Source organism: Haemorhous mexicanus, chromosome 16 (assembly GCF_027477595.1).
Source record: "Haemorhous mexicanus isolate bHaeMex1 chromosome 16, bHaeMex1.pri, whole genome shotgun sequence".
Lineage (NCBI taxonomy): Eukaryota > Metazoa > Chordata > Aves > Passeriformes > Fringillidae > Haemorhous > Haemorhous mexicanus.
In genome coordinates this window covers 7,021,583-7,048,716 of record NC_082356.1, presented here as the reverse complement: position 1 = coordinate 7,048,716, position 27,134 = coordinate 7,021,583, and the positions used below count along the sequence as shown (strand labels likewise).

The following is a 27,134-nucleotide window of genomic DNA, read 5'->3' as shown; positions in this document are numbered from 1 at the left end:
GACGTGCTCGCCCAGAGTCTGTACTTCCCTGGGGATCAGTGGAAGATTCTCCTTCATGAACCTTCCTCCCAGCAGCTGAAGCTCTCCCTGCTCTCTCTCGCCTCTCCAGCTGCCGTCAGCTGCCCCGAAACAGAGCTGGTTTGGGGTTTCCCCACCAGAGCTGGTATTTCAGAACTTCGTCTCTCGGGAGGTCTCTGAGATGGAGCTGTCTCTCATTAATAAGGACAAGGTAAGTGCTGGCACCCGGAGCTTTAACACTGTGCTGGAAGAGGAGAGTGCTGTCATTCCCCAGTGTACAGCAAAGCAAGTTGTCTGCTGCAGCACATGCAGAAGAAAATGTCTCCGCACCTTGTTCTGCAAGATGCTGGAAATCTTCCTGTGCTGGCAATTGTCCCCTGATTTTGGCCATGCAGTGATGGTCTCTATCCCAAAGGAGTTTCCTTCTCTTGCAAGCTCTGCATTGACAGGAATGTTGAGGGCTGTACAGTTCTTTCCTGCTCTCCTGCTTTGCCTTGAGTCTATCCCACACCCTGTGTCTCCTTGGTTAATCTTGGCTCCTGGTAGGAGTCTCTGCCTCTCTCAGCCAGTTTGGCTCCCTTTGTGCAGCTGACAGTCACAGCTCAGGGGCTGAGTCTTCTGCATTTTGTGCTGGAATCACTTCTCATCAATGGCATTGGCACTGCAGGAAATGTGTTCTGAAAGAGCCCTGCAATCAGGCTGATGGAGCAGAAGCAGTGAGAGGCCTTTAGGTGCCACTTCAGGCTCCTGCTCAGCTTCATCCAGCTCTGCTCAGCTTTTCCAAAAGCAACATGGTGCTCTGCTTTCCTTTTGGAGAACCACAGCAGATCCAAAGCCATGTGCTCCTGGAGGTTTCCACCTTCACTTGAAGAAATTTGGATTGTTTTGCAGTTTGCCAAGAGAGCTAAGAGGGGAAAAAGTTGAAAAATGTCAGCAGTTGTGTTCCAGTGTAAAGAGGAAAACTTGAGACCACTGGAATTTCAGTCAGGGAAAGATTTTCTCAAGGGGGGCTTGTGCCAAGTGTGGGCTGGTGGGAGGAGACAGAAGGGAGTTCAAATCCTCTGGTTTAGACTTTTGGAGAGCATTTTGGTGCTCAGGGGTTGATGCTCTCAGTGTGCCAGAAAATGCATGTTTGCTGTGTCTGTGAATGCCAGAGGGCAGAACCTGGCCTGCTGGCTGCAGGCAGGAATGCCCAGCAGCCCAGCCTGCCTGCACAGGCAGCAAGAAGGCCTGGAGAGCCACGATTGGCTTTTCATCCTGGAACCACACTGTCAGTCAGTGCTGGTCATGTTTCTCCAGGCAGAAAAGGCCTTTGAAGCCCATAGTCAATAGGCACAGCCTGTCTGTGTTTTCTGTCACTTTTGGCAAGCTGATTGCTCGCATGGTTTTATGATTCTTCCTTGCTGCTTTACTGCTAATTGAAATTCTCTTTGCCATCTCCTTGTTTTAGGGATTGTCTTGCTCTGTTCCTTCCCTCTTTTGCTTTTCAGGTTTGCTTTTCTTCCCAGTAAGGCCACAGGGCTTGGTCTCCTCTCTTGCTGCTCTGCCTGCCTGACTGTATCCCCACAACGTCCCTACCGAAAGCTAATCTGCTAGAAGGGAATTTCTTCCTTCCCCCAGGACAATGTGCTGGTTTGCTTTCAGGGAGCACATTCCCCCTCTGGAACATGATAACTGCATGGCTGTATGCAGGCAGAAGCCAGCAGGTTTTTTGGCGTTGTTGAATATGCAGATGACTTGGTTCAGGTGCTCTGTCTCCATCCTCCTGGTGCTGACCTGCTCAGCCCTTCCTTGCCAGCAGGCACTGCCCTACTGGCCCTGGCCAAAATGCTGGAGGCAGACAGAAGGGATTCCAGTTCAGCCTTGTGAATGATGTGTCTGTGCCTGCAGAGCTGAAAGTACTTTGGGAAAGGGGCCAAGGAGGGATGCCAGCAGGGCACGGACAGGTCTCCTCTGGTCCTGTTGGCACAAGTGGCACAATGATCATTTGGTGTCTTTGCTGCAGATTCCTTGGCTGGTGAAGGTATCCATGGAGAGCTGCCCTTATTTCCAGCTGGCATGCCCCAGGGATGTGTACCATGTGGTGCCAGCAGGCGCCTCTGCCCCTGTGCGCATCCGCTTCAGCCCCGCCGAGAACAAGGTGAGAGTGGAGGAGCCAAAGCACAGAATGATCTGCACAGCCATTGTTTTCTGGCTCCAGCCCATTGCATGCTGTGAGCTTGGCTTCAGGCCATGGGCAGGCAGCCTGCAGCCAGTCACACCTTGGCCCCTGCTGGCAGGCACTGCAGCCAGGCCTGACAGGCTCTGCTTCCCCTCCCTGCACATCCCTGAGCATTCCCAGGGGAAGATGCAGAGGGAACAGGATGGAAATGACAGAGGGCTGTTGATAGATGTTGGGCCATCTCTAGGTCTAGGGGAAGGGGTTTCATTATGATGGAAAACACCAGAGGAACCAAGAGGTCAGAGAGCTTTCCTCCTTGCTGACTGGCACCAGCTTCCCTGCCTGCCCCTGGGCTGGAGCAAAGACGGTGCTTTTTCACCCCCTCTGCTCTCCAGCCTTGCAGCTGTGCTGTCCCAGAGCACAAGTGAGCATGGTACAGCTGCAGGGCCAGGGCAGAGGATGTGCTGTGCCCGTGAGCCCGGCCTGGCACAGGCACACTGGGCTCTGGGTGCCCTTGGTCAGCAGGAGGTTGCTGAGCTGCAGGGGACTGGGACACCTGCCTGAAGGAGCTCGTGCAGGGCAGGTACAAGCTGCAGGCAGAGCTGTGAGCCCAGGGCTTGTGGCAGTGACACTACTGGGGCTCTGTCTTCATGCCTGTCCCTGTGCTTGCTCTGTCAGCTGGCACCCATCCCGTGCCAGAGGTGCTTTTGTGGGGAGGTTTGAACAGCAGTGCTGAGGCCCTGGCAAGTCTGATCTCAGTGCTGGGATCTGGAGGGTTCATGTTCTGATCTGGAGGCTTGTTCATAGGGAAGGGTTTAGGACATGGCATGGAAGGGAGGAAACCTTGCAGGGAAACAAAGAGAGGCCCTTTCCAACAGCATCCTGCTACCTCTTGGCACTGTTCTTCTCCTGGCTTGGTTGGAGAGGCAAAGTTAGAGAGGAGTTCTGAGCCAACTGATGTTTCTACAGCAGGCCAGAGGTGCAGGATCTCTTTGGGTGCAGCTGTTTTCTCATCTTCCTTTTGCTGCTTAGAGCCAGTTGAAGACTTTGTCCTATTCTCAGACAGTTGGAATATAGAAACCTAGAGGAATGTCCTGTGTTCCCAAGCACCATGTTCTTTAGAATGAACTTAGGAATTGTTTAACAATCATTAAAATTTAGAGTAAAATTGTGGTGGCCTAGGGTATGGGTATGACCTAGTGATACAAGAGCTGAATGCCACAGAGATAGCTTTTGCAAAAGTGCCCCGGTGCCTTTAAAATGTGACATATTAGTAGAACTTAGTGCTCATTTTAGGGTGCAATAGGTAAATCGATGCCCTTGGAGCATCAATTTACCTATTGCACCCTAAAATGAACAATAAGTTTTTCTTCTGCCATGGGGATGGCACTAAATGCCCTGTGCTGAGGCAGTTTCTTTTCCTGCAGGATTATTGCCACCAGCTGGTCTGCATGACATCAAGGGAAAGGATCATTGTGCCAATTCGGGCCATTGGTGCCCGAGCTGTCCTGGACTTCCCTGCCCAGCTGGATTTCTCCAAGTGTGCAGTCCAGGGCAGCACCCAGAAGACTCTGCTGGTGCGCAATGTCGGTACCCGGGCAGCTCGTTACCAGCTGAGCACCCAGAGGTGAGGCAGCTCATCTGTCCTTGTGCAAAACACCTTTGGGGGACAGCAGAGCTGGGAAAGAGCAGCAAAAGGAACCAGAGCATTGCAGCTGCTGCCCTGCAGCCTGGCTGGAAGGGAGCAGGATGGATGGCATCTGCTCTTGCTTTCTGTGGCCTTGGAGCTTTCTCTGTCCCAGATTTGCTGGAGGCTGCTGGAACATGTTGGTAGCTGGCTTGCACCCTCCTGAGCACAAGCAGCTTCTGAAATGCTTCCTCAGCACTGTCAGCCAAATAGACCCATTCCCTGAGAGGCCACAGGCACGTGGCTTTCCAGTGGTCCTGGAGGGGACCTCTGGCAATCATCTGAGCAAACACACTGCTCAAAGCAAGAGCAGAGTCTGGGGACTGCAAGGTGCCATTGGGAGATCTGGACCTGGCTTTAGATGCCATAGAAGGGAACAAACATATCAATGGACCTAGCTAAAAAGCAGAAGAAAACAACGTGTTTTTCAAGAAAACCCCCTCCGTCCCTTATCTTTTCTGCCTGTCAGTTGCAGTAGTGATTCATTGAGAGGATGGATCTAACAGGGTGAGAAGTGTCTTAAGGAGCAGCTCACAATGAACAGAGAAAAGGCCAAAACTGAGCGTGCCAGCCCCATCTCTTGGCAGTGGTTTTCATTTGGTTATTACAGTGTCAGGGATGTCTCCTGCACAGCTCTTCTATCTGTGGGCTCAGGGAACAGCTTAGTGCTGTTGGCTGAAATTCAGAGGAGTTGAGAGATGACTGCTACAGCAGGAACAGAAGAGTCTGGTGGGTCCAGCCCAGGGTGGGATGTAGCAGGTGAAGGGGCTGAATTGCACTCAGTTTTTTCGGCCTGAAACTGAGTCCTGGACTTGGCTGGATCCTCTTCTCCTGATAATTTGAAAAAAAAGAAGACACCTTCTTTCTCAGGCAAGCCCTGAAGTCACCTCCAGGAATGTTCTTCCCATCCTGCCATCTGAGGGCAGGAGCATGTAACATGGGGCAGGAGTGGGAAGGGAATGGAATGGAAGGGAGTGCTGAAGCCTGGCCAGGGATTCCCCTAACTGGCAACTTCTCTGTTCTGATGAAATTTCTGGCAAAAGACTAAGGGAAGAATCCTGTGCCTTGCCCCCAGCAGGCACTGATCCCCCGAGCCCCAGCAGAGAGCTGCAGCAGGGCTGGCATCAGCCCCGGGGCAGATGCAGGAGCACGTGCACTGATCTGGCTCTGGGGCTGCTGGGGCCTTGTCTTTCCTCCCCTCCCTCCAAAGTCTCACGTCCAGCCCATAAACATTGCTGGCCCAAGGCTTCTCCACCAGCCAGCAGTGATGTTCTCCCCAGTGGCAATGGGAACAGCTCAGCCCATCATTGCAGCCAGAGGTCCTTCATGAGCAGAACCTGAAGCAAGTTCATCAGCTGTCACTGCTGACATGAGCAAAGCTCAGCTTGCCAGATGTTCCCTTTGTTTTTGTGTGTGATGCATTCATCACCAAAGTCCCCAGAAGACACTTTGAAGTGACAGATTGACCAGCAGCAAAGCACCAAGGCCAGGAACTTTTGTTTGCTCAGTGGGGCTGTAGAAGAGCACAAAGCCCAGCAGCTGCTGGGCAGAAGCACTTTTCCCCTGGGCTGTCCCTGAGCATCAAAGCACAGAGTCTTGTGTTTGTCAGGCAAGAGCTCTTTACCTGGTGATCAATGCTGATTGCTCCTGGTAAATCCAAAGTGCACCAACACAGTTGCATAATTATTTCCAACACATTGCACAGAGTTTGTCTGCTGGGCCAAGCAAGCAGTTACCAGCCTGCATGACAACCCAGAGTCCCAGACTGCATTGCTGGTAAATACACAGAAACCTCCTGTTCTGTTTCCTTGATGTGCTCCTGCTGATGGTGCTTCATTGAGCTGGGATTGGACCCTTCAGACTGTAAATGGCATCCTCCTTTTGGGTCTTGTTTCCAGGTCACTGTATTGCTCTAATCTGCAGTTGCACTCTTTCAGAGTTTTGATTGCTCCTTTTCTTAGAAAAGGAAGCTCTCATTGAAATGCTGATAAAATGTGTCTTTTTGGCTAAATCAGGATGTTTTCAATGGAAAAGAAACCAAAGAACCACACTGCAACAGTAACTATTCCTTGGTCTTCAGGGAATAGTTCCTTCTCCCTGTCTGATTGCTAGGCTGTAATCTGCCAGGACAGGGAGTGCCCTAACGTTTGCATCTCCTGAGATGAGGTTCATAGGCAGCAGGAAAAGAGAAATTCCTGAGGCAGTCAGTGTCAAGTTGTCATGCAGATAGCTCTGAACCCTCTCTGTGCTCTTCAGAAACCATTCTCTGATGGGATTGGTGGCAGTGGGACCCTTGAGCCTCATTGCAGAGAGCTGGATGCAGAGTATGGGGGAGCTGAGGTCATTTTAGCCCCAGGATCTGGTGAGGGCTGGATCTCCTCAGCAGTGGCTCAGTGGCTGTTTCTGATGCTGTCTGTTCTGGCTGTCTTCTGCTGCCTGTGCTTGGTTTGCTCCCTGCTTGCCCCAGGGAGCTGCAGTGAGCTGCAGTGCAGAAGGAATCTCCTGGCCAGGTGTCCCCCCAGCCCTGCTGCCTCTCTCTGTGTTGCAGTCCTTTCTCCGTGGTGCCGGCCACAGGAGCTCTGGGCGCTGGTGACACCGTGCAGGTGACAGTGGGATTTCACCCGCGGGCCAGCGGTGACCATTGGGGCTCCCTGGCAGTGAGCTGCAGCACAGGTGAGTGCTGGGCCCTGCACGGGCACAGGACAGTTCTGCACCATGGCTCCCTGCTGTCCCATCCCCTGCATTCCCTCCAGAGGTACCTCCCCTGCTCAGCTTCACCCCAAAGCAAACTGAGAACTCCTTGGTCTTTAGGGGCTTGAGAAAGTGAATCCCCTCTAACAGGCAGAGATTTTGGACTCCTGTTGTGCTGGGAGTTGCTGAGTGGAGGAAGGAGGATCCCTGATTCTCCACTCCCATGTGGCTATGCCTGGCTGAAGTTTTATTTGATTCCTGGGCAGTGCTGTAGGTGAGGTCTCCATCAGACTCTCTCCAATGCAGTGGATTTCTTGCACACCTCTGTCCCATGTGTGTCTTCTCCCCTGGCTTGCCACAGACCCTTTTTCTCTGTGGCCCTTACACATAGATGTAGTTTCTGTCTAACAACCTTTTCAGGTGCTCTAGTTCTTTTTTTTGTGACAAACCCAAACAAACTTCTCCCTGTCCCCATTTCCCAGGCTGTTCCTGCTGTTGCAAACCTCTCACATCTGTCTCCCATTTGATTTCTAGACTGAGGAATCCCATTCAGTCTTAATGGAGAAGCTGCTCTGTACTTACTCATCTTTCCTTTGTCCCTTTTTTATTTCATTTGCAATGCTCCAGCTTGGTTTTTCAGATCAGAACAATATCAAATATTTCAAGACTGATGAGGCTTTGGCTTTGGCCAGGGAGATGATGATTATGATGATGATGATTTTCATGGTGTTCATTTTGCAGTGGTTTGTCACATTGCAGAGCCAGGCTGGTTGTGTTTCCTCCCCTGTATCCCCTCCTGCTGGGGGCTGTCACTTCACTTGTTCCTCTGGGCCTCCTTTTGCTGCCCACCTGCCCCCAGGCATATTTGCTGGTCAGCAACAAGGGATCCAAGGGATCAGGAGAGACAGAGTCTGGTGGGATGCCCAGGGAGAGTCTGGGCAAGGCAGGACTGAGCAGGGCTCCTCAGCCCTGTCACCTGAAGGACTTGGATGCAGAAATTCTGATGATCTGAGTGGTCACCAGAGCACATGGACCAATCTCCCTGTCCATACTGTCACCTTGGGGCCAAATCTCCATAAACACCCTCAGAAATAAGGTGTTTAAGGAGCTGCCCAGGACATCCCCACACTCTAACACAGAGCTGTCAGGATGGGATAAATGCACTGATTCACAGAACTGCTCATTCAGCTCAAAACTGGGACACTTTCTTCTGTGCCCTGTGGTTTGCTCTGTTCCTTGTGCTTCCATCAGGCAGTGAGCTGAGCAAAGACTCCCCTTTGCTTTGTTCCAGGGGAAGAAATTATCCACACAAAGCTCCACGGAGAAGCTGTGGATGTCAACGTTGGGCTGAGCACAAGTTCCGTGGAGCTTGACAAGACTTTCATCACCATGTCAAGCCACAGAACTGTGTTCATTGAGAACAGGAGTAACATCACAGCCCACTTCCAGTGGAAGGCTTTTCCTAGTGAGGAAGAAGAGAATGAAGAGAAGAGGAGGTTGGTTTGAAAGATGCATTTCAGTGAGATCCATGGCCCAAGAGTGAAACTAACGTTTGGCCTCAGGGGGGCGTTGGTGCTTTTGAAGGGTTTAGGCCAAGCAAACCATCCCTGGCACTGGGGTGTGTGTCCCTGGCCTTCAGGAGCTCAGCACTCAGTATTCCAGTTCCATTGATACTCCAGCCAGGGATGGCATTTTGGGAAGGAAAGGTCGATTGTGATGACTGGATTTCCTCAGGTTCTCATTGGGCTCTTGTCTCTCTAATCTTCTTCCTACATGACCTGGCAACATCCCTAAACATTTCCTGAATTGCCAGCCCCTTTTTCCAAAGGTGATACACCCTCTTCTTTCCCTTAGTTCCTTCAAAAGCATGGTCCAGGAGAAGGTGGCAAAGGTGCCAGAAGACCCCATGCTGTTCTCCCATGACATTTTTTCCATCGAGCCAATGGTAAGTGATAGCTGAGAACCTCATTTTCCTCCTCCTCCTCCTCTTCTACTTGCTCCTCCCAAGCACCCTGCCCCCGTCCCCCTTCCCCCGGCTGCAGTCACTGGGCAGATCCTCAGCTGGCCCCATGTGGTGGGAGGGAGGACATGGAGTTTCTGGAGTGGCTGCAGAGCTCCCTGCTCAAAGCATTTGTGCCCTGCAGGCTCAAGGCAGGGCTGGGAGCCTGACAAAGCCGAGCTCTGCTGCCAGGCTCGAGCTGCTCAAGGCACTGTGTGTGTGTCCCTGCAGTGTCACAGGGAGCAGTTATTGCAGGCAGGGGCTCCCCCAACACGTGGGGTTCAGCAGAGGCTGTTGGAGCACTGCCAGCTCACACACTGACCTGAAGCTTGCCACGGTTCCCTGGCAAAAGGAGGTCAAATTCAGCCCAAGGGTAATGCCAGAAATGCCAATCCCCTCCTGTAAGCACGCCTTGCACTATTTCTGAGTCTGCCTTCCAGTGTCATCTGTGAGCCTGGACACCAGGGTGCAAGGCTGAAATGGGCCTTTGGAGTTCTCCTGCACACAGGGACACAAAACCTTTTCCTTTTCTGGTGATGCAAGCAAACTGCCACGTGCTCCCATCAAGCTGAGCCCTGATTCTGAGTGCTGGCATTGTGAGAGATGATGAGTACCTGGTGTGTGCACAGTGAAAAATCCCTTCTCATCTTGGAGTAAAGCCCAGAATAATCCCAACCTCTGCTTTCTTTCAAAACAGCTTAACTAATATTTGCATTTCAAGGAAGGGCATCATGTTCTCTTCTTGGTCACTCCTATGGCCCATCTAAGGCCAAGAGCCACCAGTGCACAGGGGCAGTTGCATCCCACTGTGGCTGCCAGCAGCATGATGGGACCAAGAGCTTGTGTCAGAGCAGCAGGAATCTTGTGGAGAGTGGGAGCTGATCAGCTGAGCATTGAGAGCTTCCAGTGCTGGTGTGAGCTGGGTTTGGAGGGTTTCCTTGGCTCCTTGGGTGGTTCACTCATCACTGATGCTCTAAACAAAGGCTTACAGGAGTGTGGTTGCAAACAAGCAGTGTGAAGTGTGCAGAGCAATGTTTTGCTGTCTCTCTCTGTTGTAGGAGGGAGAAATCGGGCCGAATTGTTCGGCCGAAATCAAGGTGACCTTCAAACCCCTGGAAGCACTGGAGTATGGAAGTGTGGCTTACTGCAGCATCTCAGGTGCAGCTCCTTTGCCCTGCTTCTCTGCCCCTCAGTGAAGCCATGGTGCAAGCCTGAGCCCACTGGGCTCCCATGGAACTGCTGGGAAGAGTCCCTGGTCAGCAGGGACACCTCCCCCTAGACCAGGAAGCTCCAAGCCCCATCCAGCCTAGCTTGGAGCACTTGCAGGGCTGGAACCCCCACAGCTTCCCTGGGGAACCTGCTCCAATCACTCACAGTAAAAAATTCCTTCCCTAATATCTAACCTCAATTTCCTTTCTTTCAATTTCTACCCATTACTCCTTGGCCTGCCACTCCAGGACACCAGAGATGTTTTAAACTCAGCAAAGTGGTGGCTCAAATTGGAAAGCAGCCCGAGGAATGGGTTAGAAATTAGAAGTCAGCCCCAAGGGATATCTCCTGAGGGGAGAGAAGGGTCCAGATCTTCTCCTGCAGCATCAGGAGCTGGTTGCATCCAGCTCAGTGTCAGGCACTAGCACTGAGGCAGCCTGGAAAATGCAGTGTAACAGAGGGAATGATTGCACTGCAATGGACATCTCTCCCCAGGCCGTGAGAGCAGGCTGCCCCTGCAGCTCCGAGGGGAAGGCCAAGGACCCTTGGTTGAACTCAGCTCTCAGACTCTGGACCTTGGGAACGTTTTTGTCAACACCCCCCACGTCTATGAGGTGAGCAGCAGGACTTGGGATGGATCCTGATGGCTCCTGAGGCAGCAGCAAGCGTGCTGGAGCTGTGGAATTCCTGCCACCCTGGGCACTTGTGAGCAGGGAATATTTGATGTCCTGCTCAAATCTGGGGGAGGTCAGGAAGGTGTGTCTGTTGTTCCTGAAGCCCCAGTCCCTGCTTTTGGGCAGCCTTCCTTAGGGATCAGCTGGGAGGCTTCCTGCACCACAACCCCTTGGCCCATGAACCCAGCACTGGCTCCAAAAGCTGCATGTTCAGAGGCTTTTGTGGCAGTGCAGACACAAGGTTCCTTTGGCCTGGGCTCTGCAGAAGCAGCTGACACAAACTGGCTGCCTTTGAGCTTCAGCCCACTGCAACAGCTTCCAGGCAAGTGTCTCCTGCTGATTGCTGCAAGGCACAGGAAAGCCTTGGGAGTTCTCTCCCTTGCTGACCAGTCCCTCAGCACACTTCAGCCTTGGTGCATCTCTGGCTCTAGAAAGAGAAAAGTGTCCCTGGGAATAAAGCAAAGCATTTTTCTACCTATTTGCCTCCCGCACAATAGTATCAAGCTTGCCAAAAAAAACCCATGAGAGATCAACTGAAGGGGTAGAAAGTGAGGCACTGCATCATGCCAGACATTTTCAAAAGCTTGGCTGGGGAAGAGAAAGACACCCTGAGTTTTCTTACCAAAAGTTGGTGCTGTCTGTACATTTTGATGCTGATGCCTCATTCCCAATGTATTGTTTTCATGGTGTGGGGAAAGGTGAATGAGCAGATGGTGCTGGTGGAACTGTGCTAACTGGGGCAGCAGCAGCTCTGGGGTGATTCCCTACGCAGCTGCAATCAGCCCATGTTGCTCTCAGGACCAGCTCTCAGTGAGCTTGGTGATGCTGAGCAGAGGTGCACAGCTCTGTGTCCATGGGATCACCCCAGGGTGAGTGCAGTTCTGGGGAGTTACCTCTGCTCTGCAGGAAAACCCAAAGGCAGAACTTGTCCTGTTGTATCTTTTGACTTCTGCCACTCAGCAGCACAAAGCATCTTCTGCCTTTTCTGGCTGTTCTTGGCATCATGAGACAATAACTCCCAAGAAGGGAAGGTTCCACATGTATTTCCACTTTGCTTTCTTGCTGCTGCAGGTGAAACTGATGAACCAAGGAGCTCTTGATGCTCCCTTCACCTGTATCCCTTCAGCCACCAAGGTGGGCTCCTGCTTCAAGTTTGCACCCGAGGAGGGCATCATTGCAGCAGGAGGGAGCCAGACTGTGCAGATCTCCTTCAGTGCCACCGTGTTGGGCAGCTTTGAGGAAGAGTTCCAGCTCAGAGTGGCTGGATCTCCTATGCCTGCCATCCTGACCATCAAGTAAGGACCCTAGGAGCTGGGTGGGCACATCTGTAGCTGTCTCTGGGACATCCCCCACCTACCTCATGTTGGGCTGGAGCAGAGAAAAAAGGTGTTTCCTGAGGTCTGAATCTGTGCTCTGATGCTGGCACTGCTTTAGTGTGAGGATGCCTCCTGCCCTTGGTGGTGCCTGGGAGCTGGAATGACTCCTCCCTGCAGAGATCTCCCTGTGCCTTGGGCCATGGCAGGCAGTGGGATGGATCAGCCTTGGGCAGCAGCTGCTCTGGGATGTCCCACCTGAATGGGCCAGCCTGGCTGATTCTGCAGCAGCAGCAGTGTTTGTAAAAACTTGTGTTAATAATCCATGGCAGGTGGGCAGCAGCAGCCTCAGCTCACCTCTGCCAGCCCTGCTGGGAGGGACAAGCTGTGCTCCCAGCTGCTGTGCACAGAGTGCTCTGGTGCCTCCTTGGCACAGCCAGGAAAGGGCTGAGGTGGGAGTCAGGGAACTGCAGCAGGAACTGTCCCAAGGACTTGGGCATCCTCCTGTGGGCTGAGGCCATGGCAAGGGATAATCCTGGCCCAGCACAAGGGAGAAGGGCTGATCACAGGGGAAGCAGAGCTCAGTCCTCAGAAGCACAGCAGCGTGAGGCCTTGTCCCTGCCAGCCTGAGCCATGTGCTGCTGGGATAATGTAGTGGGAGCAGGAGAGCTGTTCTGGCTGCTCTGCAGCTTTGGAGCTGGGCTGCTGCTGTTGGCAGGCACTGGCTCAAGGCAGTAAAGAAATGGAAGCAATCTGCACTGGATTACACCAATAAGATAAGGGAGAGGGATAAAAAAGAGCAAGGAAGTTCTTACCTTGCAAGAGAAAAGTGGCAAGTAGGTGTGCCCACAGTGGAGAAACAATGATGCTGGCTTTGTTTTTGGAGGAAAAGTGCTGCTTTTGTATTTTGGAAATCAAGAGGGAACCTTTCACCATCAAATAATTGATTCTCCTCTGTCCCTCCCCAAAAGTGATCAGGGGTGTTTCTGCATAAGCAGCTTTCTCCTTGGGCAAGGGCAGGTGTCTCTTGTTGAGATGTGCAGAGCAGAGCCAGGGGCAGTCCTGTGAACACAACACAAGGCCCAGGTCACTGCTCCTTGAGTTTGAACCAAAAGGCAGAGTGGGCATTGATTGGCATCAAGCATGAAATCAACTGGTGAGTGTTGTGCAGCTTCAAGTGCTGATTTCAGTGGATGTTGGTGACTTTTGGAGTTTGTCTGCTGAGTTCAAGAACAGCTGAGGTGCTGTGCTGGATTCAGGACACCCTGGTTTGGTTGCTGAAGCTGTTGCTCTTGGCTGTGCCAGCTGGTGCACTGCTGACAAGCTGGTCCTTTCCTCTGGGATCCATCTGTCCTCTGGCTAGAACTGTTGCTGCTCCTTTCAGAGGATGATTGGGCATGGCCTGGATTCATGTCTCAGAACTCTGTCTGTCATGATTGTGTGGGTCAAACTCTGCTGAGAAAGCTCCTCCATGGGAACAGCAGTTCCAGCTAAGAAGGAGCAAAGCAGGGAACCTGTGGCCGGAAGGGCTGCTTACAGAAGTGTGTGGGGACACCTTTATGTCCATCCCCTTGCAGATGGGGAAACTGAGGCACAGAGCCATGTCTGGGTGTGTGTTCAGAGTCCTTCATGGGACAAGCAACAACCTGGGGGCTTTTCCTGCCTGCCCTGTGCCCAGAGCCCATCAGTGGCTGTTGGCTGCTGGCCACTTGGCTTTAGCTGCCTCCTGTGCACGGGGCCCTGTGCTGAGCACATGGGGCTGTGTTGGTTGGAAACCCAGGGTGCCCTGAGCCCAGGTTTTGTGCCCCCGAGCCAGGACAGCCAGACCTTTGCAATTCCTTTAACCGAGCCGTTTCCTCCTCTGTCCTCGCCCTCCAGGGGCAGCGTCAGTGCACTGAGTTTACACTTCGACCTCCCTGAGCTCGACTTCGGGGACATCTCCTTTGGTGAGTGTTCCCTGGGCTGGGACACAGCCTCAGGAATCTGTGCCTTCCAACAGAACAGCATCCCTCACTCACGCTCTGCCCCAGCAGCCTCTCCAGGCTGTGAACTGCAGGGCTGCTGCTGCCTCAGGTGGCATTTTGCCATTGGGAGATCCAACAGAAGCAAGGAATAGAAAGTCAGTGTTTTCTGGTGTCTCTGTGCTGCTTTAAAAGACAGATGTCTGTCAAGGAAGGTGGGAATCTTCCTGCAATGGAAAGATGAGCCCATCCCTCCAAATAATTCTACCTTTGAAATGAGAGGGCTCCCAGGCAAAACTATGGGAAAAGGAATAACAGTTCTTTCCTAGACTCGATCAGGAGAGCACAGATAAGAAGGCAAGAACAGACGTTTCCCAGGTGCCAAGTCCCGTTTTTCCCCTTGAGTGGAGTTCGGGTCCCAGCAGGAGGAGCTGTGGGATCCGGCAGGGCAGTGATCCCCTCCCAGCCGGTGCAGGGAGGGAAGGAGGGAAGGGAAGGGAGGAAGGAAGGAAATGCTCCTTTTGCAAACTGCCAAAGGGCAGGGGGATGTCGGCAGTGCGGAGCAGCAGCAGGCAGGAGCAGGGCAGGCAGGCAGGGTCGATGGCAGCGCTGAGCTGCAGCCAGGGCAGTCCCGGGGCCAAGCACACAACCTCCCGCAGCAGCAGCGGCCGAGCTTCGATCCCCGAGCGGGAGGAAGGGAAGCTCCACTCACTGCCCGAGCTCAGCTCCGACTGCACAGCCGCCCCCGGCATCACGCCCGAAATCCCAAAAAACCCCGAAGGGAAAAGCCCAGCCCCAGGGCCAAAACACCCCAAAACCCCTCTGCCCCTTCCCAGACCAAGGGCAACATTCACTGCCAAGCCTAAACCCAGAACAATGAAGTTCCTGAACTTTGGAAGGAAACTCATTGCCTTTCCTGAGCTGCTTCTTCCCCAGCCTGCATCGGCATGGAGGCACTTGTCAAGTTGCCTTGTGAAGAAATGAAACAAGCAAGGCAACAGATAGAAATATGGTTCTGAAGCAGGAGATTGATCCTGCTGAATCCAATTTCATTCCTAAGGTCTCTCCAGCTGAAGGCAGCTGTTGTATCTTTGCTTCTTTGTGACTGTTGACTGTTGTCTGCATGTGCTGAGCTCAGTCTCATTTGAGGTTTTGACATCTGGGTTTGTCCTTTTTGTGCCTCTCCTACCTCCCTGCTGGAGTCACTGCTGGAGCTGGCAGTGGTCATTTGGATGGGCCCAGAGAAGCTCTGGGCTGCACCTGCAGTCCCCATCTGTGTTCCAGGGACTCTTGGTGAGCAGGCCTGGGGAGAAGTCTCCTCCCCACAGAGCTGGCCAGCCCAGCCAGGTGTGCCCTGCAGAGCAGGTTGTGGCTGCTCTGCGGGCTCGGCAGGACATCCCCACCATGAGTGGCTGTATCTCTGGCTTTCCAGGATGGAAAGCAAATCTCAGAGCTGATGTGGGCTAAACCCTTGCAGGCAGCAATCCCAGTGAGCAGCATGGCTGTGATGTCCCTGTTTGTTGGGTGAGGTGGGACCTGATTCCTAATTGCTAATCTCAAAGCAAGGCTTGGGTGTGCCTCCAGCTGAGTGGGCTCTGAGCTGTCCCGTGCTCAGTCTGTTTGGCCCAAATCAAGAGATGCCTCAAGGATGCTGCAGAGAGAAGCTGCATTAGGGTGCTTTGCCTCACGTTCTAGTTCCTGATTCCATCCTCACTTTCTTTTGCTGTAGCTTCTTCTCAATGACGACTCCCTGTTTATATCTCTTGAGAACAGTGGGAGTGTTGGCAGGCTTCCCAGGGAATTTGACAGCTTGAATTCTCAGAGTAAATGCTGGGTCTGGATGCACACCCATCACTGAGAGATAAGTGGTGCTGGTTTGGGGCAGGTGAGGGAGCTTCTCCCCATCCCAAAGAGAGAAGCTTGCAGTGTTGAGCAGGGCTAGGAGTGGGCATTTTCAGGGCTGCAGTCTGGAATCTGGAAACTGTGTCAAAGGGAACTAAGTGACAATTAATTCCTCACGCACCTTCTCGGTGAGCTGTAGTTCAGATAATAAAGAGCTGAACTCCAATCCCACTTTGATCCTGCCAGGATATTCACCCCAGGATCATGCCATCATGGGTGCCTGACTGGATATTTGTGTCCTTTGCCAGGCTTTCCCTACACCCAGCGCTGTCGCCTCACCAACAGCTCCGCGGTGCCGCTGACGTTCCAGCTCCGCATGTCGGACGATGGCACGCAGCCGGCTGTTGACAGCGTGGATCAGATCCGCAGGCACAGCGACCCAGCCTGGAGGAAGGGAATCCATTTCTATGTTGAGCCCAGGGAGTTCACCATGAATCCCAGCCGAGGGACCATCCTCCCCCAGGGACACCAGGATATCAAGGTACAGCCAGAGTCCAGCCACAGACGCTGCAGCACCAGGGCTGAAGCTGCGCTGGAGTGTGGGAGGGCTTTAGCTCTGGTGCCAGCTTTGAGCATGGTGGGAGGGAGAGATCTGCACTGCTGGGAGGCCTCTGCTAGCTGGCTTACTCGGGATGTTCCTCCAGGAGCACAGTTTGGTTTCCAAAATCATCTGCTGAGGTCACATACCTTATGGTCAAGGCCTGAAGCCATTCTTGTGTTTTTGAGAGCGATTGATTTGATTGCAAGTGGGCAGAGCAAGGATGATGGCAGAAGGTGGCTGTTAGAGAGATGTCATTGTATAAAGCAGTTGGCTTTTCTTCTTGGTCTCATTTCCCCCCTCCTGGGGAGCAGAATGATTTGTGTTCACTGCAGGAATCTCTAGAGGGGACAGAAAACTTTGCAGCCATGTGTAGTGGTTCAAATTTATTTTATTGATTTCTTCTTAAGTGGTTTGTTCTGTTGTACCCCCATGTTCTCCCCGAGTTGGTTTACCCCTGGGTTTCACCCTCCCTCAAAGCTGTCCCTCATGCCATTCCTTGCCCCTTGTTCCAGCTCTTTCCCTGCCTTTCAAGGCAACCCACCCCCTTTTGTTCCCCAGCCTTCTTTGCCAATTTGACCTCGAGCCATTCCCTGTCTGCAACACTCCTTTGGAATTCCCCTATTCCTGGAGGTCCCATTGGCCCTTGTGAGCCATCCTCTTCACCCGCCTACCCCAAGTGGCCCCAGATGTACACTTGATGTAATCCCCTCCCTGCTCCCCTGAGGATTCCCTCTTGGTTTGCTGTTTGTATCCCCCCCCCCCCCCGATTTGTGTCTGTACAAAAGCCGTTTCACAGGAGTGCCCAGGGCTCTTTTGCCTCTGATCCCCTTGCTTGGAATAAACCCTTCCTTGTGGAACTTCAAGACAGGGAGCCTCCTCCTTTCTTCTCTGCCTGCTCCCTGTCGTGGCTTGTCTCTTGCACCATAGAGCAAGTGGCTCTGAGGGTTCTGCCTCTGGTAAGTGCCCATCCTGAGGCAGTTCCCCACTCCTGGCATGGGGCCGGAGTTCTGAGAGCCAGCCCGGGCTCCGGGTCCCACGGCAGCCATGAAGTGCCCAGCACCTGCTGGGCCACACTTTGCCCTCAGCTTGCTGCTGTAAAGCTGAACTCATTTTGTTCAAGTCAGATTTCTTCTGCATGGATGTCATTGTAGTCAGATGAGAAATTGGACCCCTAATTTGAATTCAGTATTGCAAAGAGCTTTAGTCTAATGTCTGAATGTAGCTGACCTATGCCCTGATAGCAAGGTGTGTTTAACAAATCTGGTATTGCCAGAAGGCTTTTGTTCCTCTGAGACTGTGCTCTACACATGGAGCTGCAGAAGAATGAAGGCCAAATCCTCCTCAAGAACTGGAGGATATCACAGGTGGGTAATGAGCTTTTGTAAGGAAGAATTTCCTGTTCTTCTCTTCCACCAGGTGACCCTGTGTTCCAACACGGTGATGGAGTTCCGCCGGAGGATGCTGGTGGACGTGGAGGGCATTGGCAAGGGAGTGACAAAACTGTTCATCACAGCCAGGTACCAGCCCTTGCCTGGCCTCCCCCAGGCACTGCCTTGCACAGGCTTTGCTGGCTGCAGCTGCCAAGGAGAAGTGCTGCTTAATGGCCTCATGTTGTGCCAGCTGGACATGAGAACAGCAGGGCTTGGGCAGCAGCCTGTGGTGAAAAGCAGCCCTGCTCACAGCCCAGCATGGTCCTGGGCCCTCTTCTAAAGGGACCAGGAATGGTATCATTTCTTGGGCTGGGTTTTGGTGCTTGAGGTGGAACAAATTTCCCGAGGGCCTCCTCTCCTTCTTGCTGCAAGAGGTGGAGTTGTGCTGGTTGTGACCAGCGTGCATTGGTTTGGGCCACAGCAAGCAGCCTGCTGAGAGTCAGGCTCTGCTTCTGTTCATGAGGGCACATGGCAGGGGGGAAGTGGCTCTCAGCAAGAGTGGCGAGGGCAAGGTCTTAGGAGGGGAAAGCAGCCCTGGATGTGGCAGCTCAGCTCCAGTTTTTCTCCTTCCCTCTCCTTCCCATTTTGAGCTTTAATATTCTCAGAGTTGAGACTAAAGGCCATTGTTGCTGCAGCAGAATTCCATCCTGCTGTGCTGCTGTGGGTGCCAGTTGAATGCCCAGAGGGATGTAGCTCCCTGGTGCTGTTCCCTGTCCCAGGCAGAGCCATCCAGTCAGTGCCTGGGCTGCCATTCTGTAAAGCAGGTGGAGCTGGGGCCAGTCAGTGCCTGGAGCTGTGCAGGGAAGGAGGGAGGGAGCTGCAGGGCCTGGGAGGGGGTGATCAGCCACTCTGGAGGGCAGCTGGTGTCTCGTGCCCTCCAGGGCTGGGGCAAAGAGCTGAGTTCTCAGGCAGGGCAACAGCACCATGGCAGAGAAGGGAGTCATTTTTCCTGAGACACTGGAGCTGTGTGTTCCTTGAGCCTTAGTGAGCCCTGATCCTTGTTGGGAAGGCTCCCTCAGAGCTCGTGGATCACTGGGACTGTGACAGGAGTCCTTACAAGGCTTCTTGGGCAAAGGAGGGGCTGAGGCAGCTGTGGCACAAAGTGCTCTGCCTGGGGCACTTGGCAGCCTCTGGGTGCTGCCTCAGGGTTTGCCCCTCCTTGACAGGACCTGTTTGAGTGGGAAGAGGCAGAAGGCAATTTATCCCTGTAGGGCTGTTAAATGTCCATTTGACAGTGACCAATGTGTTCTGCTCCATTGCACAATCTTTGGGGGTAAACGTTCTCCATTCTCTCAGTATCTCTGATTCCCCTGGGGTCATCTCTTTGCCCAGATGTCTCGTTCCTGAGCTCCAAGTGTCCCCCTATGTGCTCCAGTACGATGAGTGCCACCTGAAGGTGCCCTATGAGAAGAAGCTCGTCATCAGGAATCCCAGCCACCTCCCTGGCTGCTACGGGCTTATTCCCCAGGTTTGGCATCACATCCACCTCCTCCTGTCAAATATTATTGAGGAGATTATTAGGGGAAAAAAAGGGTTTGGATAAGACTTTGCTGCTTTCTATTCAGTCTTAAAGATCTGCTGAGAACAGGATCCTACCCGAATGTAAACTTGAGGAGGCAGTGTAAGCTGCTGAGGGAACAGTTGATGTTCTAGTCTTCAGGGTGTTTTCTTGTGGGAGATCTTAGAGGGTTGTGAAAAGCTGCTGCATCCAGAGACACCAGTGCCTGTGCTGGCAGCCTCCTTGCAGGATCCCCTGCGAATGTTAAGCCTCCAATTCTTGCATCTTGTTTGTTCCTTTTACCTTTGTCCTGGGGAGTTTTAAACGTGTGTGTAAGTTGCTGCTGCGGTGGATGTTAAGGAGTCTAAAGTTTCTTCAGAGGTGCCTCTGAAGCTGCATTTCATTCTGTCCCTTCCAGAAACGCAAGGAGGACTCTGCTGTGTTCTACTCCAGCCCCCAGCTCTGTGGGATTGTCCAGCCCCAGAGCACAGCAGAGATCCCAGTTGTGGTGGAGGTGCAGGCGCTGGGCGAGCATCGCACCAACGTTCTCATCGGCGTGTTCGGGGATGAGAGAAACCCCCTGGTGAGGGCAAGGGGAGCTGTGTGCCTGTGGGCAACTGCTCCTGGCAGGGGCACAGGGACAGGGATTCTTCTGGGGAAAACAGGCACAGGCTGCTGTGGAGAAGGACAGGAGGGATGGGTGGCACAAACAGTTCGTGCCTTAGAGGTGGGAATCTCAGTGTCTGACACAGAATGGAGTTCGGCTAAGCTGGGATCCAGGGTCATTTTAATTCATTGTTCTTTAAAATACTGTTCACTTTGGAAACATCTGGTTTAAATGCCATCTCTCTGAGCACAAAAGAGGAGGTCAGAAGACTTCTAAGAACCTTGAGCTTTCTATAAAAGAAAGGAAAGCTGGCATTTGAAGTGTGGATGCAAAGATTGAAACTTATCTTAAGACATATGGAAATGGTGATGCCAAATTCCCTGGATGGCAGCAAACATCTGAACCTGGGCCATTGTGGCACTGCCTGTAAATCAGTGAACAGGAAGGACAGGCAGTGCAGGCTGTGCCAGGGAGCCTGAAGTTTGACAAAACAGTTGCTTTCAACTCTCAGGCTGCTTCCCTTAAAGAGGAGGGTTTCTGCCCACCAGAAGAACCAGTTGTTTAACTGTCAGCATGGTCTTAACTAGAGATTTCTGGCAAATCTTTTACCTTTGGGCCAATAATCTGTATTTTGAAAGGTTCTCTTACCTTAATCCTTTCCAATTTGGAAGTGAACATGTAATTTTCTTTTTCCCCAAAAGCCCAGCATTTCAGCTGGAGAGTGCTAGGTGTCCCTAAAGAAATAACGTGAGCAGGGTTGAGCTGTTGAAGGTTTTTTAGGTTTCCCTGTTGTAGTTTGGTTTGGGTTTTTTTAAAAATCTTTCTTGCTTGCTTCCTGGCACAGAGAGCACAATTACGGAGCTCAGGACGGCTGGCAGAAACCTCCCCAAGCCCAAGGGTGACAGAGCTTGGCAGGATCCCAGCACCACAGCCTGTGTATGTATGGATGGGGAATGTGACCTGAGTCACCTGGGAGTGCTGGAAAATGTCAACCAAGGCCCCAGCAGTGTCAGGGGAACATTCCTGATAAATCCCTGTTGGAGCTGCAGAGTTTCTGGCCTTGGGCACTGGGGGGGCTGTGCTGGCTGGGCACTGGCTGGGTCTGCCCCTGGGTGCCTCAGATCTCACCTTTTTGCTTGCCTTCTCTGTCTTTTCCTCTCCCACTGTGCTTTTGGCATCCCCACAAGGTGTTCATGCCTGTCCTCTGTAGCTGCTCAGTGCAAGCAGTTGCAGCTGCTGCAGCAGCTCAGTGTCATCCCTGGGCTGCCTTTAGAGCAGAGCTGCTCCAGCCTGGATTGGGAAGGGCTGGATCAAACCATTTCTCAGTTCAAGGTGCCAGCACCCAACCAGGGGCTGCATCCTGACCAGGAGCTGCTGGTGCAGGTGTCCCTCCCTCCCACTGCAGGTCCCTGTTCATAGTTCTCTTATTTTCCAGAGATGAGCTTCACCCACCTAAGTTCAAGCCCCAACCACCAAAGGAGAAGAGAACCAGCTGGGACTCCTCGGCATCTCGATGGCGGAACTTCAAGATCAGAAGGGAGGAGCCAGTCCCAGCCCTGAGAGGAGTGCAGGATCTTGCCCAGTCTTCAGGAGCAGAGGTAGATTTTCTTGTCCACCCAGTGCTTGTGTTGCCTCCCCAGCCTGCCAGCACCAAGTCATGCTCGTGCTGACCTCCCTTTTTGCTGCCCTGCTGTCCTGTGCCCTGGCAGTGGGCTGGGCAGCAGGGCCAGTGGCTGGACATGGGGTGAGTGGGAGGGAGAAAGAGGAGAGTTTTCCTTGGAGAAGCTGACTCAGATCCTACAGGCCTGTGCTGAGTGTGGGGTGTTTTGCCTTGTTTCTTTCCCAATGTAAGATGAGGCTTTTATCTGCATCATCATGGTCAGAGCTCCAGCTTCCTTCCCAGAGCAAGCTGGGATGAGTCCTGATCTCCATGGAGCCTCTTCCCAAGCCAGCCAGACTCCCTGTGTGCAGGGCTCTGCTTTCACCCCAGAGCTGCTGTTGCACTGCTGGCCCTGGAGCTCTCTTACAAAGGGAGACTTTGCAGAGTGGCTGTCTCTTCCTCCCAGCACAGAAAATGGCTTGTTTTTCAGGTGCCAGCACAAACTCCTGAAAACCCTCCCCTCCCACGGGGCTTGGAGGGATTCAGGTGCTCCCTGGACGTAGTGCACACTCCCGTGGAAGGCAAGAGGGAATCTGTCTCACTTGCCCATTGTCAGTGTGGCCAGCAGGGCTGGAGCTCCCAGTGCCACTGGGGGCCCTCAGCACTGGCCACAGAGGGGCCTCCCCTCCCTCCAGGCCCAGCACAAAGTGCTGCTGAAGCAGCTGCTTGTTGGAGAGGCCGTGCAGGACACGTTGTGGGGCTGCCCAAGGACACTGTGCAGCACCTGTGGAGGGCACTGCTCCCCCTGGAACTCCTCAGGTGGTGCAGAGGAAATTTTTGCAGGAGCTTTTGCTGTAGCACCTTGAAAAAGCAGCATTTCAATCAGAGAGAGAGGGGAAGAGCCTCAGGAGTCAGATGAGCTGGGCTGGACTCCTTCCCTCAGCTGCAACAGCTCTCACTCTGAGTCTCCTCCTTCTCTAAAAGCAGGAAGTTTTTAAACTTTTTCAAGGCAAGTTGTGCATCAGAGAGAATTTCTGCTGCCAGGAGACATCCCAGTTCCCTTTCATGTAATGTACTAATTAATGCATTTACCCGTGAGTATGGGAGAAGATTTTCCCCATGGTCCCTGCCCTGGTCAGTGGCATGGATGCAGGAGGAGGTGAGGGTGATTCTGGCAATGTTTGGGGAATAGGCCCCTCCAGGTCCAGCTGCACTTTGCTCCAAGATGCTCTTCTGCATCCATTTCCATGCTCAACACCTCAATCTCTCCTGTCTTCCATCCAGGCTTTCAGTATCCTGCCACTCTCAGGTGTGCTGCAGCCAGGACAGAGCCAGCAGGTCTCCTCCACCTTCTCTGGCCACCTCAGCAGCACCTCCAATGTCACGGAGCTGTGCCACGTGGAGGGAGGCCCCACCTGCGAGGTGCTGGTGACCGGGGAGGCCTCAGGTGTCAGCTCCTCCCTGAGCCCCCGGGAGATCAGCTGTGGCTCTCAGGCACCTCTCAGGGACAGGTGAGTGAGCCTTGCATGGGTTACTGCTCTGCCATGGGTTCTTGTCCCTGCAGGGCTTCCCTGCTCCAAGGACTCTGAGCTCAGAGGTGCTGCATAGCAAAGGCCAGAAGCAGCACAGGGATGGCCACTCTGAGCTCCCTGGCTCCCTAGAGAGGAAGGACCTTCTTCTGTTGAGACAGAACATCATCTGCTCTATAGGAGTGCTGAGCCCTCCTGGCTTAGCTGCTGCCTGCAGGGAGCTGGGCTCTGGGCTTGCCTTGGCACTGCCTCTGGAGGTGTCTTGAAGTCCATGGTGTTGAGTGGCATCTTCTTCATCATCTCCCTTCTTCACCAAAGCAGTGGGATTGTGGTATGGGCAGGCATGGGGCACAGACCAAACCTTGCTTTGGGTCCTGCTCCTGCCCCAGATGAAGTCCTTGCAATGCTGATCTGCCAGGTTCTCCTTGTGGTGGGACAGCACCCAGAAAAGCTCATGTCCTTGAGGCTCCCCTTCTGCTGCAGCAGTAGGCAAGCACAGGAGAAGCTCAGCTCCAGCAAGGCAGCCCAGCTCAGGACACACAGGCCAAGTGTGGAGCTGGGAGTGGAGGCTGCTCAAAGCAAGCGTGTGCCTCAGGACTTCTTCAGGCCAGGCTGAAGTTGGTTTCATGGGGAGGAGATGGATGAGGCTGCTTCCAATGGTTTCCATGGCAGCCAGCCCTGGTTTGCTTGGTCACAGCTGGGTTCCAGCAGGGAATCTGGCTGCCAAGAGCCTGTCTGGCAGGAGAGGAGTTCCTGCAGCCTTTGCTTTCTGACTGACAAGAAAGGATTGTTCTCATTAAGGAGCAGGCTAGGAGTCCTTAAAACCGAAGATCAGGGACAGAGACTCTCTAACTAATTAAAGTCAGACAGTGGTGTGTTTATTAACACCGGCGGGCGGCACCAGAGCCGTCCCTAAAAGGCGTGACCGCGCTGCCCAAGGTTCTCTGCCCTCTCTTTATTTCCCAAGATCTTACATACAATACATCTGCACAACCCCAGCACCTCCCATCCCTGCTCTGTATTCAAATGAGGTCATTGGTCCTTCACACCTGTGCAATTCTTCTCTTGAATTGGGTCCGTGGTCTGAAATTGGTCAGTGGTTTTAAGGGATGAAGTCAGGAATGTCTTCATCAGGTCTCTGTGACCCTCTGGCATGATCCAAGGTCCCCTGCTTAGTGATGGATTGACATCAAGTCCAGGTGCTAACCCATTGTTCTACTGGTTTCAATTTGTTCTTGGAACAGTTCACTTACTCCCCTTCCTTCTAGAAAGAAGCTCCTAATGGTAAACAATAGAACAATCAGCTCCAGCTTAAGCATCTCATAATCATTAACCTATGGTCTGCCTATCTACCTTACATCCTGATCCATGGGAATTGCTTCTAACCCTCAGCTGAAATCTTAACCCTTTGAAATCATGCTTCAGCTGTGCCCAGGGAGAAGGGGGCTGAATGAGCTGAGTAAGAATGGTAGGAGAGAGAAGCAGATGTGAGCAATCTGTGCTCTGCTCTAACCTGGGAAGCCAAGAGACAAAGGGTGTTTTCAGCACCAGCACAGAGAGCTGGTGGATCAGCCTTTGGCACTGGGCTGGAGGGCTCTGGCTGAGCCTTAAGAGGGAGCTTGCACAGTCAAGAGCTGATGATGGCAAAGCTCAGGTTTGGCTGGTCCTGGAGGTCCCCTTCCACCAGTGCCCTCACTTGGGATGTTCCCAACCTCTGTGGGCTGAGGAGAATTCACGGAAATGGCCTCAGGGTGAAGGAGTGAAGTGCAGGGCCAGCCAGGACTGGTGAGCCCAAGTTTCTGGTGGGGACTCTCAGCCATGTTTTCTGTTTTGTCTGCAGAAGGGAGCTGAAACAGCCAGCTCAAAAACTTCAGAAGGAGGCAAAAACCTTAGAGGAGGAAGAGAGGCTGAAGAAGGGAAAGAAGGGAGTCTCTGTGGGGGAGCAACCTCCAAAAGCAGAGAAGGGGAAAAGCAAACCACCAGAGAAGGACGAAACCAAAATCCCACAAAAGGAAACAAAATCCCCAAAGAAGAAGGGAAAGAAAGGCCCAGAGAAGAAAGAAACCAAGGCTCCAGAGAAGAAGGTCACCAAAGAATCAGAGAGGAAGAAAACCAAAATGCCAGGGAACAAAACCCAAGCAGCAGAAAAGAAGGAGACAAAAGCTCCAAAGAAGGAAGCCATAGCCCTAAAGAAGGGGGGAAACTGAAATCCCCAAGGACCCAGCTGAGCTGGAGAAGAAGGCTTTATTCTTTATGCAAAAAGCTCATTTTACACAGTTTGTCACACCTCATGTGCAAGTTTAGTTAATAGATTTTGTAGTGGTTATTCTAATATTGGTTAATAAAATAGATTTTACTTGTGCATCAAATCTCTCTATTGTATTGTTTTTCTGTTCTCTTCACTGATTCTCATGACACAAATCCCTTGTTGTTGCAGGTGCATTTGTTTCTCACCCTCAGAAGAGATTGTTCACAAAGTCTCATTCTCAAAATAGCTTCACATGGGAACTTGTAACTGCTTAGCTGCACTCAGAGGAGATGACAGGCCAGCTGTTAATAGAGCAGAGCAAGGCCTGATTTCATAGGGCCTTTCTTTTATCATTATTCTACCTGTCTATGGCATCTCCTCCTTTTCGTCCATTTAAAAAAGGCTCCTGTGTTCTGATGTTGAAACTGCTCACTCTTGTGAGGGTATTATCTCTTCAAGGTTATCACTGGTTATCTATTAGATATGGGATAAGATAGATAAAAGAGCAATTACAGTCAACAAAACTTACCAAATTCTATCAAGTCATTGACACAGGGTTTTGCAGCATGAGAAAACAGAAGAATAATGTCCAATGTCTCTTGGAGAAATGGAAAGAAATGACCATTGTTTCCAATTAGTTGAGAAGGATGAGAAAGTCCATTAGCTGGAAATGTTGATCTTTGCCATCCCTGAATGTCCTCCTGGGAGCTGGAACAGGGAATAACTGGAGAAGGTCAGTAGGAGCACTGTACCATGAGGGTGCCATGAGGCTTTTGTGGGCAAAGTGCCTCTGTCAGTTTCCAGACCCAGCCATGTCTTGGCAGTCCTCCTCCTGCTCCTGCTCTGGCCACAGAGGCTGCAAGGTGATGAGGTTATTTCTCTTTGCCCTGGGCCTCATTTTTTCAGCACTGATCAGTGTCTGATGGAATGAACAGGTGACTGCTTTGAGCTGCTGATGATAAAACACAGGCACATCTTCTCCTGAAGGTAATGAATCAATTGGGCTTCACTGTGGTGCACTCAGTTGGGATTTAGATGTGATGATCTTTTTTCCAAATTTTTTTCCAAATAATGTAAATATTGCATTATTAAGAATGATTAGTTGTTCAAATTTCTCATGTCCATATTGTATTATTTGAACGTTCTTAAGGCGTTCATTCCTCTTCTTTTTTTGTTTTTAAGAATGAGATGCATGTCTTTTGTTATGAGTGTGAAGCAACATCAGAATAAAATAATACATGAAGTAGACAAGAAACTTACAGCAATTGGGAATAATTTGGATACAGCAATCAGGAATATTTCAAATAGCAGACAAAACTAACAACATAGGTGGAATTAGGTAAATAGCAATCTCTGAAATAATGTACTATCATCCCAGAGTCTGCAAACAGCTGACAAACCTCCATTCAGGGGGGACTTGGATCATTATTTCCAGACAATAATTCCCAAGCTCCCTTTAAAAATAGTTCAACAGTCATGTCTAGAGGGTCAGATTGCCAAGTGCAAGCAACTCAAATCTAGTTTTGATGCAGAAAACATCTGGCTCTGTGGGCAAATTCCTGTCCAGGCAGGGCTGAGGCCTGGCCACCACCCAAGCTCTAAGTGGGAGAGAATTCCCTAAATGTAATTTAAAACAAGGCTCTTGAGAATGGCACTTAGGAGTGAAGGTCTGGGGGTGACAGACTAATGAACCATCCAATAGCTGTCTCCTCCAAAATTCCCTCAGCACAGAGATGCTTTAAACCCAGCAAACTGTTGGAGTGGTTCTGTAATAATAATTGGGGCTGCATCTGATTCCTTAGAGGAGATGTCACAACACCATCAGTTTAGAGGAGGCTTCCCACAGAGCTGAGAGATCATTTCTTGGAACTCTGAAAAATCCTTAAAAATGCTGAGACAGCCCTGGGTCAAACCATGGAGGATTTTGGTGGGATTTGGGGCAGATTGTTTGGTGTGTATCCAGAGTGACTTTGGGCAGATTTGGGGCCTGCTTGGGGCAGGTTTGGGGCAGGTTTGTTGCTGATGTTGGGGTTTTTCTCCCGTTTGCCCAGCTGTGGGCAAAGCCC

The 27,134-nt window shown here is 52.1% G+C and overlaps 1 pseudogene; it reads right to left on the bottom strand.

Moving 5' to 3' along the window:
- LOC132334622 (zinc finger protein 850-like) overlaps nucleotides 1–27,134 on the bottom strand; it is an 860,268-nt pseudogene that overhangs the window by 258,588 nt on the left and 574,546 nt on the right.